Here is a 12,235-nt window from a genome sequence, read left to right as displayed (position 1 = left end):
TTCTGGCTTCTTGTAGGATTTTTTCTTTTGTTTGAGAGCTTTGTAATTTGGCAATTACATTCCTGGGAGTTGTCTTTTGGGGGTTTAGTGTAGAGGGTGTTCTGTGAGCTCTGTCAGTGGCTGTATTACCCCCTTGTTCTAGAATCTCTGGGCAATTTTCTTTGATTATCTCTTGTATTAACGATGTCGAGTTTGCTGTTTATTTCTGGCTTTTCTGGAAGTCCAATTATTCTTAAATTATCTCTTCTCCCTCTATTTTCCAAATCTGTCACCTTGTCAGTGAGATATTTTATGTTCTCTTCTAATTTCTTGGTATTTTGGCTTTGCTTTATTAGTTCTTGTTTTAAGGCCTGGTTTTCCTTTTCAGTTTGGTCAAACTGGTTTTGTAGATGGGTGAATTTCTTTTGCATTATTTCCCACTTTTCCTCCCAGAAGGCTTCCATCTTTTTGATCATTTTTGATTCAAATTCTTCATGGGTTTGTGGAGAGTTTCCATTTCCTTTGGAAGGTTTCGGAGCATTTACTTGTGTTTCCTCTTCTGTCTCCTCTGTGTTTTGTATTTTTGCTCCATAAAATGTGTCCAAAGTTGCCCCCTTCTTGTTTTTTTTTTTTGGAATTTGGGGGCTTTTGTGCTTCAGTGTAGTTTGCCATCTCTATCTGAGTGGGGAGGATTAGCTTTTCTTATCTCTGTCTGGTGTTCAGAGGTTTTAGCCCCAGGCAGATTGTCCTTTCTATGAAGTTGTTGTTCTGTCTTCTGGGGGAAGACAGGAATTGCTGGTGTGTCCCTGGGTTGAAGACCCTGCTCTCTGAGGGGGAGGGGACTTGGCTTCCCGGAGCTCTGGGCGAGGGCTCCTGATAAGATGATTAGCTTTCCCTGGGTTGAATTGAGTGTGCCCTGAGGCAGGGACCTGAGACTGGGATAGAGGGATCCAGCCAGGGGGTTACAAGCTCCCCCCCCAGTCTCTCTGTTTCCCTGCTGTCTGGGTGCCCCCTCGACTGGGTCAGGTTATTTTCAGGAAGCGGCCTTCAGAATAGCCAGCCCTGGGGTCCTTTTGCTGGCTCTTAAGTTCCCACTGCTGCCTCGGATTCAGTGCTCTGGGTTGGGGGGGATGGGACCTGGGACCTTCCTTCTGCCTATCCCTTAGGTCCGAGTGATCTCGGGTTCTGGCTTTTGGGGGGGGGCGTACCTTTTGATCCAGGTCCAGGTCCAGGAGGAGGATTCGTGGGGTCTATGCTGTTGATCGTTTTGAATTTCAGTGCCCTAGGAGCATTCGGTTTGAGATCGGTAAGGAAGGGTTTCAGGAGATCTGAACTTTAGCTTTCTCTAAGCCACCATCTTGACCAGAAGTCCTGGAGAGTGTCTTAAAGGGGATTTGAGACAAGAAGCATTTAGTAAGTCTCATTACACCCCGGGATAGAAATACAAATAAAAAAAATAGCTCTGCCTTCAAGAAACTTACATCCTAGTGGGGGAAGACAACACGGGAAGGAATAAAGTATTGTGTGTTGGTCAGAGAGAGACAGAGAGAGACAGAGAGAGAGACATAGAGACAGAGAGAGAGAGAGAAGGAGAGAGAGAGAGAAGAAGAGAGAGAGAAGGAGAGAGAGAGAGAGAGACAGACAGACAGACAGAGACAGAGAAAGGGAGACAGAGAGAAAGAGAGAGACAGAGAGTGTGTCTGTTTGATGGGAAGTATGGAGGAGTGGGAATACTTTTCTGGTTCCATAAGGGACACAGAAGTTCTATAGCTAAGGGGACCCATGGACTATTCTTTACCTAAAAAAACTGTACTGTTCTGTCTCACTTAGAATAGGTTAGAATTTTAAGGTCCTGTGTGAACTGAATTAAAGTGAAGGAAACAAAGTCAGAAAAACAGTATATCCCAAATGCAATGATACTGATGAAAAAAACAATGACAACAAAACCAAGAATGGGCCAAGCTTGGCTCTTAAAGATGAGAAAATGCATCTCTCCCTCCCTCCCTCCTTCTCTCTCTCTCTCTCTCTCTCTCTCTCTCTCTCTCTCTCTCTCTCTCTCTCTCTCTCTCTCTCTCTCTCTCTCTCTCTCTCTCTCTTCCTCCCTCTCTTCTTCTTCTTCTCTCTCTCTCTCCCTTCCCCCTCTCTGCCTCTCATTTTTCTCTCTTCCATCCTTCAGTCTCTCAGCTCTCTTGCTCTCTTTCTGACTTTCTCTCTTTCTCTGTCTCTCTTCCTCTCTCTCTGTCTCCGTCTCTTGCCTCCAAAGAGGTGAGAAGCTATGAGTGTGGAATGCGGCACATACTGTCAGACCTTAGTGTGTTGGTCAGTTAGCTGAATGGCTTTTTCTTTTTTTTCAGTTCTTTGTTTTAAAAGCATGTCTTGCTGGGGAGGGGAAGGATAAATTTAGAAACAAAGGTGACTTAAAAACAAAAGACCCCGCTCATTTTTCCCCCCTGTCTAGGCCTGGGCAGTTTTCACTTATGAGCACGACAAATGGCTTTTCTCAGATGGAGTATTTTGAGTGTTTGTTTTCTTTTTCCTTATAAACACGTCCTAGAAGACACACACCCTTGTGTGGTCTGGACTGTGGGGAGACCAGGCTAGGAGAGAAAAGGATCAGGCACTCAGACACTCCAAAAACTCACTTCCTGGACTTCTCTTTGTACCTAGAAGTGCTCCCAAAGGGCCAAGATTGTGTCTTCTTGGTATTTGTATCCCAAGAGCCTAGCACTGTGCCTGGCACATAGTAGGTGCTTAATAAATGTTAATCTGTTCACTTGGATACTCACTCAAATAGGAGGGGCCATACTTCATTCCTGCCTTCTTGTCCTGTGTCCTTCTTGGCAATGTCCTTCCAGAAGGCCTCCATTGGGTATGGCAAGGGTGCCAGCCTTTAAATTGCATTCAAACAAACAAACAAAAGCAGAAGCAAGTGTTTCTCTAGCCCTCCTCTGCAGTAGGGGCTTTATAAATGTCTCGCTTGATTCTCTCAGCCCCTCTGGGAGACAGGTGCTATCATCCTCACTTTACAATTGAGGAAATGGAGCCATGGGTTAAGTGACTTGCCCAGGGCTCCACGGCTAGGACGTATCTGACGCTAGATTTGAACTCGGGTCTTCCTGACTCCAGGCTCAATGCCCCTAGCCCCATCCCAGAGATGGAGACAATGAGAACAGGGGCACCGCCTGGCTGGGATCTGGTGCTAACCTCCACGCTGGGACTGGCCTCCAAGAGTCAGAGGAGAAAGGAGATGATATCAGTGTGGTCTGAAACACAATCACAATCTTCATCTTGGAGATTCCGTGAGTGGTCAGGGGAAGAAGGGCCGGAGGATGTGAGCCTTGAAGGATTGGCCAGACAGAAGAGAGAGCCTCCTCCTGGCCATCAGTGGCCACTTGACTGTGCCCAATAACAATATCCCCATCCTAGGTCCAGATACTTAGCGGGGGGCCAGGGCTGAAACCCCCCAAAGTCTGTGATCCCCAGAGAGAAACGGAGGACTTGGCTCAATGGGAATCCTCTCCTCCTGACCAGCCAGGGCTCGTAGGCTTGTAGGACACATTCTCCAGCCTTCGGCCCCTACCCTGGGGAGAAGCCCGTGAGCCCAGGCCCTGCACAGACCGTCCCCCCTCTTTCTTCAAGCCTCTCTGGAATGTTTGCCCTTCTCAGCTCGGCTGGGGGGGCAGGGGGACACCTGAGCCGGCCACGGCTTTCACAGGATATCCTGAAAGGAGGCAATTTGGACCAGGGGAAGGGCAGAAGGAGAGAAAAGGGCAACAAAGCCCTCAAATAGGAAAAAAAAAAGCAGAAAATGAGAAAAAAATTCTCCCTTTTTTGTGGCTTTGCTTGCCTGGGACCTTGCCAAGTGTGCTTAAATCCATACAGCCACTCGATGTGTTTGTGGCTGGCAGGGCCAGGGTGATTATTTATAGAAGCATAAAAAAGAATGCAGCCTTCTTACAATGGCAATACTGCAGGAAGGTTGGGTTTTCCATTGGTCTCCCAGAAGGCGGGCGTTGAGGGCACTGAACCAGGCCAGGTAGGAAGTGCTAACCACAAAGGCCAGTGGAGGGATGGCCCAGGGCCAAATGCAGCCAAGCCAGCTGAGCATCCCCAGTCCTTGGGCCGCCATCTTGGGAGATAGCGATATCCTCAGACCTCTACGCCCAGCCCCTCGAATACCGAGACCAGTCAACTGGCCACTCTTTACTGAGTTCAATTCAACATTTATTAAGCATCGATTGCATACGAGGCTTCACTCTCAATGTGGAAGACTCAAAGAGAGCCTTGTGGGAATCTGGTTTCCAGCCCTAACGCTTTGGGATTCTGTGTTCGGGGGTGGTGAGTATATCCTGGTTTGGCTAAAGTATACAGTCAGGGAAATGGCAAAATATTATCTTATTGGGACATCACAAAAATCCTACCTAGGTACATATTAGAGATGGGATTACCTCCATTTTACAGAGAGGGAAACTGAGGCTCATAGTCTTGCCCATAGTCACAGTTAGTGTCAAAGGTAGGATTCTGAACCAAGTATGTTCTGAATTCCAGTTAACTTTCCAGTTGGAATGATAACTTGGGTCCAGCTTATACAGGGTTGAGGAGTTTGGCCTGCATTTTTTAGACAGGGAAGAATGACTGATTGGAGTTTTGGACTCATGGGAAAGACAGGATGGAATCAGTGCTTTAGGGAGGCTAACCTGGCAGTTCTCATAGAATTTTAGGATTTAAGGATCATCTGGAAGGAACTGAAGCTCTAAGGGAAGGTCACACAACTAGTAAGTAGCAGAGGGGGGACTTGAACTTGAGACATCTGATTCCTAATCCTCTGTTGTCTGGGATAAATCAGAAGAGTGTGTATATTGGGGTAAAACCCTGAGAGGCTGGGTAAGAGACTCATTAATTAGGTCTTTGATTAGTCCTAAACTGCCAATTTTCCTTTCTGATAAAAACCTCCCAGAGTCCCTGGAAGGCCACTCAGTGGCCAGATGGCTTTCCTCCAGAGTCTATCCTGAGGACCTTGGTCCCTCGAATCATCTCTTTTCATCCTGGGGTGCCCACTTCTCTGATGGAATTTAGATATGAGGATTCAAGTTATCTGTTTTGGTTAGGTTTTCAGAATATTTTATTCATGCTTTTACTTTTGTCCTGCCCTATTTTCACAATGCCTATGACATCCCACTTTGATAGAATCTCCCCTTGTTACAAAAAAAGGAAGAAAAGTGAGAGAGAGAGAGAGAGAGAGAGAGAGAGAGAGAGAGAGAGAGGGAGAGGGAGAGACAGAGAGAGAGAGGGAGAGAGAGAGAGAGAAGGAGAGAGAGAGAGAGAGAGAGGGAGAGAGAGAGAGAGGGAGGGAGAGAGAGAGAAGGAGAGAGAGAGCGAGAGAAGGGAGAGAGAGAGAGGGAGGGAGAGAGAGAAGGAGAGAGAGAGAGAGAGAGAGAGAGAGAGAGAGAGAGAGAGAGAGAGAGAGAGAGAGAGAGAGAGGGAGGGAGAGAGAGAGAGAGAAGGAGAGAGAGAGCGAGAGAAGGGGGAGAGACAGAGACAGAGAGAGAGAGAGAGAGAGAGAGAGAGAGAGAGAGAGGGAGGGAGAGGGAGAGGGAGAGAGAGGGAGGGAGAGAGAGAGAGAAGGAGAGAGAGAGCGAGAGAAGGGGGAGAGAGAGAGAAAGATCAATATATTGGCCCCATAAGTTGACGCATACCTCGTTCTACCTTCCCTTGTCTGAAGAGTGGGTGACAGACTTTACCTCAGAATTCTAGTGGTTTTCATTGTTTTCTTTCTATTACTGGGGGCTTCGTGTACATTTTTCTCCTGATTCTGTTTATTTCACTCTGCATCTGTTCATAAAAACCTTACCAAGTTTGTTTTTATGTTTTATTGATGCTCCTTTGGTTTTCCTATATCTTTGTCACACTGCTGCAGTAGAGTAGATAGTCAACTACCCATGGCAAGTTCATGTTAAATGGGCCAAAAAGATTTCACTTGGGGATACCGAAAGAACTTTCATTGACTATGATGATCTCTTGATAAGAGGAAAGATATCGTAGGATTGGAAGAGGACGAGAGTTCTGGTTCTCAAAGATGGACAAGAATGGATTCTGTACACCGTAGACCAATGAATTTGACAGCAAAGACCTAGGATATCATTAGGAAACATTTAGAAAGGGAAGCAACCATAAACAACCAGCATTTTTGGCTTTGTTAAGAATAGGTCATGCAGGAGAAGCTTAGGTGGCTCAGTGGATTGAGAGCCAGTCTTCGAGATGGGAGGTCCTTGGTTCAAATTTGGCCTCAGATACTTCCTAGTTCTTTGACCCTGGACAAAGTCACTTAATGCATTGCCTGGTCCTTGCTCCATTCTTGCACCAATCCATTGCTCTTCTGCCTTGGAACCAATACAAAGTATTGAGTCTAAGATGGAAGGTAAGGGTTTAAAACAAAGAAGAAGTCATGCTAGGCTCAGACCATTTCCTTTTTTCCCCAGAGGTCAGAGTTACCAGAGTAGTAAGTACATGATATCTGTGGATATCATTTAGCTAGATTTTAGTCACAGATTTGCCAACATGTTCCTTGTTGTCCTTGTGGTAAAGATGGCCTGATGGGGGCTTCGATGATAGCCCAGTCAGGGAGATTCATACTCTATTGATTCAGACCAGAGAGTAGTTATTAATCAATCTTTGAAAAGAGGTCTCCAGTAGAGTATCCCAAGCTTCTGTGCATGGTCATGGATTTTTTCAGTGACTTGATAAAAGGGATGGATGGCATATTTTCTAAAACTTGAACCTGGCACTAAGCTCATAAGAATAGCTAACACATTGCATAACAGACTTGGCATCCAAGAAACTCTTGGCAAGTTAAAACACTGAGCAAAACCTAATAAGATGATGATGATAATAACTAGCATTTATTTATAAAGCACCTACTATGTGCCAGGCTTTGTGCACTTATTGTCTCATTTGATCCTCAAAGCAACCATGGGAGGTAGTTGCTATCATTATCCCAGTTTTTCAAATGAGGAAACTGAGGCAAATAGGAGTTTAAGCCTGTTGCCCAAGGCCACATGGTTAATAAGTGTGTGGCCATATTTAAATTCAGATCTTCTTACTCCAAGCCCAGCCCAGTATCCACTGTGCCATCTCTGTGCCCAAGATGACATTTAGGAGGAATATATATAAAGTATTAAATTTGTATTTTAAAAAATCAACAATGTGGGGAAAGTCTGGCTAGATAGCAGTTCATTGAAAAAGATCTGGGGACAATGATGTGGCTCGGTAGATAGAAAACCAGTTCTGGAGATGGGAGGTCCTGGATTCAAATGTTATCTCAGATACTTCCTGGCTATGTGACTCTGGGCAAGCCACTTAATTGACATTATTTATCCCTTACCATTCTTCTGCCTTGGAACTAGTATACAATATCAATTCTAAGACAGAAGGTAAGGGTTAAAAAAAGATCTGAGAACTTTCAAGGTCATTTATAATTATTTTTAATTTATATACATATATATATTTTATTATATATAATATATAATATATATATAATTATTTGTGGTTTATTTTAGAAAGCTCTGTATTAGTCAATCATGTGAAAAAAGAATCTTAAGCATCATTTTGAGGGATAATGTCCAGGCTTAAAGTGATGTCCAGTCACCAGGGCTCAAATAAAATATCCCATGTTCTGCCCTGTTAGTCCATCTCTGGAGAATTTTGCTGACTCCTGGGCGCCACATTTAAAGAGAAGGCACTAATGAACCAATGAGCATCCAGAAGAGAGTAAGTAAGAAGCCAAATCCTTGAGATGATGTCACAGGAAGAGCTGAAGGAACTTGGCAGGATAGCCTGGAGAGGAGGACACTTAGGGAGATGTTGACTGCTTTTGAGTACTTGTAGGGATCTCTCTCTCTTTCTCTGGGGAGAAGGATTTCATTTGTTTGGCTTGGCCCTGGAGGGCAGAATGGAGAACAATGGGTGGAAGTTTAGGGGAAGCAAATTTAGGGTTGATAGAAGGAAAAACATCCTCCCAATTTGAGATAACACAAAATGGAATGGGCTGTCTTGGAGGGAAGTATGGAGGGAGTTCTTTTTCCCTGGAAACCTTCAAGTAAGGTGGGATGGCTCCTCATTGGGCATGATGGAGAGGTGATTCCTGCTTCCATAGGGGCTGGACTGGATTGCTTCTGGGCACCTTTTTTTTTTTAAACCCTCACCTTCCATCTTGGAATCAATCACTGTGTATTGGTTCCAAGGCAGAAGAGTGGTAAGATTTAGGCAATGGGGGTCAAGTGACTTGCCCAGGGTCACACAGCTGGGAAGTGTCTGAGGCCACATTTGCACCTCGGACCTCCCATTTCTAGGCTTGGCTCTCCATCTACTGAGCTATCCAGTTGCCCCCTGGGCACCCTTTTCAATCTGTGATTCCATGATCTGTACCTTGTCCTAAATTCTCCTTTCACTATTTGCCCCTCTGTCTCCTTGTCACCTCAAATTTGGACCCTCAGAGTCACTATTGATCCTTAGTAATCTCTCATATCCAGTCACTTGATAATCACTGTTTATTCTAACTCTAAAACATCTCTGTCATCAGTCAGTCAATCACCCAAGAAACATTTATTAAGCACCCATTCATTGTTGTTCAGCCATGTCTGACTCTTCATAACCCCATTTGAGGTTTTCTTGGCAGAGATAATAGAATGGTTTGCCATTTCCTTATCCAACTCATTTTATAAATGGGGAAACTAAGGCAAACAAGGCAAAGTGACTTGCCCAGATAATGGCAGTTAAGTGAATTGCCCAGGGTCACACACCTAGTTTTGGAGGCCAGATTTGAACTTGGGTCTTTCTGACTTGAGACTGACACTCTGTCCAGATTACCACTTAGCTGTCCATATAAATTAATCAAATAATTGGTCTGGCCATGGTGATGCTTTGGGGATACAAATACAAAGAAGGGAATGGACCTAACTCCCCTTGAATTTTCATTTTAATCCTTTGCATGCATCCCTGTCTATTTACTCTTGAAGGTGCAGAAGTACTGGGTGTGTTGAGAAAAGATATGTGATTTCTCTCACATCTAAATTCCTATGGCTTGAATCCAAGGTCATATGGTGAATTAGTAACAGAGCCAGGTTTTGAACCAAAGCTCCCTGATCCCCTCAGAATTTCTTTTGAACAATTCAAGTTCTTGTAAGGGACCTCTTGCAAGGGCCAACAACAGCCCCACTTGGGCCCTGAGGCACTGGTCCAAGCTATGAAAACCAAGACTTGTGAAAGCTTTGTTCTGGACTGGCATCTCAAGCTCACTGGGCCAGAAACTTAACTGCTTATCATCTTCCCTAAGATCTCTCCTCCCCTACACTTTCTTGTATCTACCTGGGGCACTGCCATATTTCTGGTTGCTCAGATACATGAACCCAGAGTCGTCATAGCCTTCTGTATCTTTCACCCCATACCCAATCCATTGGCACCTCCCATGGATGTCACTTCCAAATCTTATGTCCATCCTTTTTTCCTCTCCAATGAGAGAACTACCATACTTGTTCTCTCTCTTATTCCCAAATCACTTAAAGAACTTTTTAAATAATGAGCTTTATAGTAATCCATAAACACTGACATTTTAGGGTGCAAAAATAAAGAAATCAAAACCCAAAATGGGGATTATATATGAAACTGAACTCATGTACAATTTTTAAAGTAGATACAAAGGTTGTAACAGTAGTAACAGAATTACTGTTTGTGTACTTTTTTGACTTACTTCCTTCTGTGTATTTTAAATGTTTTATTGATGCTCTTTTCTATATTCTCCACCACTCATTAAGTTTAGTTCCCCCTGTACACACCAAATAAAAGCCCTCCCTTGTAACAAAAAGTAACATAATTGAGTAAAATAAAGCAACACATTGATTATATCTATAAATGAATGTTCCAATCCATACCTCTATGGCCCATTGCTTCTTTGCCAAGAGGTGGAGAAGCATCCTTCATCATTTCTTTTCCGAGCCCATGGATTGGGGACTGTATAGATGAAAGTTCTGAAGTCTTGCAGAGTTGATGTACTTGACATCTTTGGGGTCATAGTATAAACCATTCTCCTTATTCTGCGCATTTCACTCTGTATCAGTTCTTTAAGTCTGGAGGCTTCCAAATCACTCTTCTCACAGAAAACCTATAGAATGGATGATATAATCACATTGATTTTACAGATGAGGAGACTGAGGGTCAAGAGAGACTGTGACTTGCTCATAACTAGGCATCTATAAGTGTTGGAGCTGAGATTCTCCTGTTGATTCAATCAAAATGTGGACAAAGGAACGTTAATCTTGTCTTCACAATCTAGTGAGGTACTTAAGTTAGTGTTAATTCAGGATAGACAATAGAATAAAGAATTCCCTTTCACAACCCCCCCTATGATCTTTTGGGAGACTAGTCTCCCCAATGGATCATTTTAAACTACAATAGTTAGAGATAAGAGGGAAATAAAAGAACTAGAGAGAGTGGGAGAGCACAAATCAATGTGTAAGCCAATTAGGGGGCAAACCCCTGTGGCATACAAGTTTACATTCAAAATAATTATGTTCAACCCCCCTTCCCCAACAGTTCAATCAGTTATACTCCAAAGTTCATGCTGGCTCTCCTGATGCTGTGGAGGTTTCCTTGGGCATCTTCATGGTGTCTTCTTCAAACAATTTGTTTTCTTAATGCAAAGAGTCATCAAAGCTCCTTTTCCTGAAATTTTTTTCTCAGACAATTTTAAATTTCAGATTTTATGGCAATTATACACACCTATTTTCTTTATGATTCTTTGCTACAACAAAAAACATTACTATCCATGCTCCTGTACACAAAAATCAAGGCAATTTTTTCACTACAATCTTATGAATTGAGTAGTACAAAATTAGGTTTTTTAAAAATCACTATTGTACAAATGAAGAAGTGGATAGAGTATTGGACCCACAGTCAGAAAAACCCGAGTTCAAGTCCAGCCTCAGACACTTACTAGCTCTGTGACCCTGGGTAATTCACTTAAGCTTGCTTGCTTCAGTAAGCCTCTGTAAAATGAACTAGAGAAGGAAATGGTGGACTTCTCTAGGATCTTTGCCAAGAAAACCACAAATGAGGCATCTAGGTGGTTCAGTGAATTGAGAGTCAGACCTAGAGATGGAAGGTCCTGGGTTCAAATCTGGTCTCAGACACGTCCAAGCTGTGTGACCCTGGGTAAGTCACTTAACCCCCATTGCCTAGCCCTTACAACTCATCTGCCTTGGAAGCAATACACAGTATTGATTCCAAGATGGAAGGTCACGGTTTTTATTTAAAAGAAAGAAAGTCCCAAATGAAGTCCCAAAAGTTGGAAATGACTGAGACAATAACAACAATGCAACCGAGGCTCAAGTGGATTAAGTCCCTTGCCTAGAGATCTGTCAGGTACAAAGGATAGGTTTGAGGATGGGAACCCTTCTCAGGGTCCTTCATACCTGATGGTTCTGTTTCCCAACTTCAAAGAGAAGACTGCCAACTTCTCTCAGAGGCTAATTCAGACACAGCTTGCTAAAAGTCCTTCCTCCTGTTCATCCTAGATTCTTGTTACAACTTGGTCTTATTTGCCATTATTATATTATTGTTATTGTTACTATTATTATTTTGGACTGGACTTGGGGTTTCATTGGTATTGTAGCAGTTAAAAATTAATTTTTCTGCTAGAAGTATTATATTTTATGAGGTTTATTAAACATTAAGAATTTAAGAAAATACAAGTAAGAAAGCACATGCCTAGGAGGGCCAAAAGGCCCATTCAATTTCATTTACATCATGAGAGATGTGTCTGCTTGGAAGTGGAAGTAGGAAGAGACCTCAGTAGGCTTTTTTAGCCAGTTAAATAGAAATTTTGATCTCGCCCAGGTGGAAATCTCAGTGAGATTAGAGGGCATCTCGGGAACTAGAGCAAGGACTTCTGGGGATTGAAGTCTGAGTCTGGGACTCCTATGAAGCAAACTCCCTTCACCCACACAGATTGGCACCTGTTATGCAGTGTCTGGTCTTAGAGAGCTGCCTGGAGATATTGAGAGGTTCAGCACTTACCCTGGGGACATGGTATATCAGAGGCAAGATCTGAATCCAGATCTTCCCAACTGTTAGATAAACTGTCTATCTAGCAATGATTATTTCTTCTTCTTCTTCTTCTTCTTCTTCTTCTTCTTCTTCTTCTTCTTCTTCTTCTTCTTCTTCTTCTTCTTCTTCTTCTTCTTCTTCTTCTTCTTCTTCTTCT

The 12,235-nt window shown here is 43.4% G+C and overlaps 1 protein-coding gene across 1 annotated transcript in view; it reads left to right on the top strand.

Moving 5' to 3' along the window:
* The window catches only part of LOC100026396 (A disintegrin and metalloproteinase with thrombospondin motifs 7), a 128,352-nt gene that overhangs the window by 64,923 nt on the left and 51,194 nt on the right, over positions 1-12,235 (top strand). The window lies entirely within an intron of this gene.

Source organism: Monodelphis domestica, chromosome 1, assembly GCF_027887165.1.
Source record: "Monodelphis domestica isolate mMonDom1 chromosome 1, mMonDom1.pri, whole genome shotgun sequence".
Taxonomy (NCBI): Eukaryota; Metazoa; Chordata; class Mammalia; order Didelphimorphia; family Didelphidae; genus Monodelphis; species Monodelphis domestica.
Note: the sequence above shows the minus strand (reverse complement) of the source record. Positions and strands in the feature narration are given on the sequence as shown.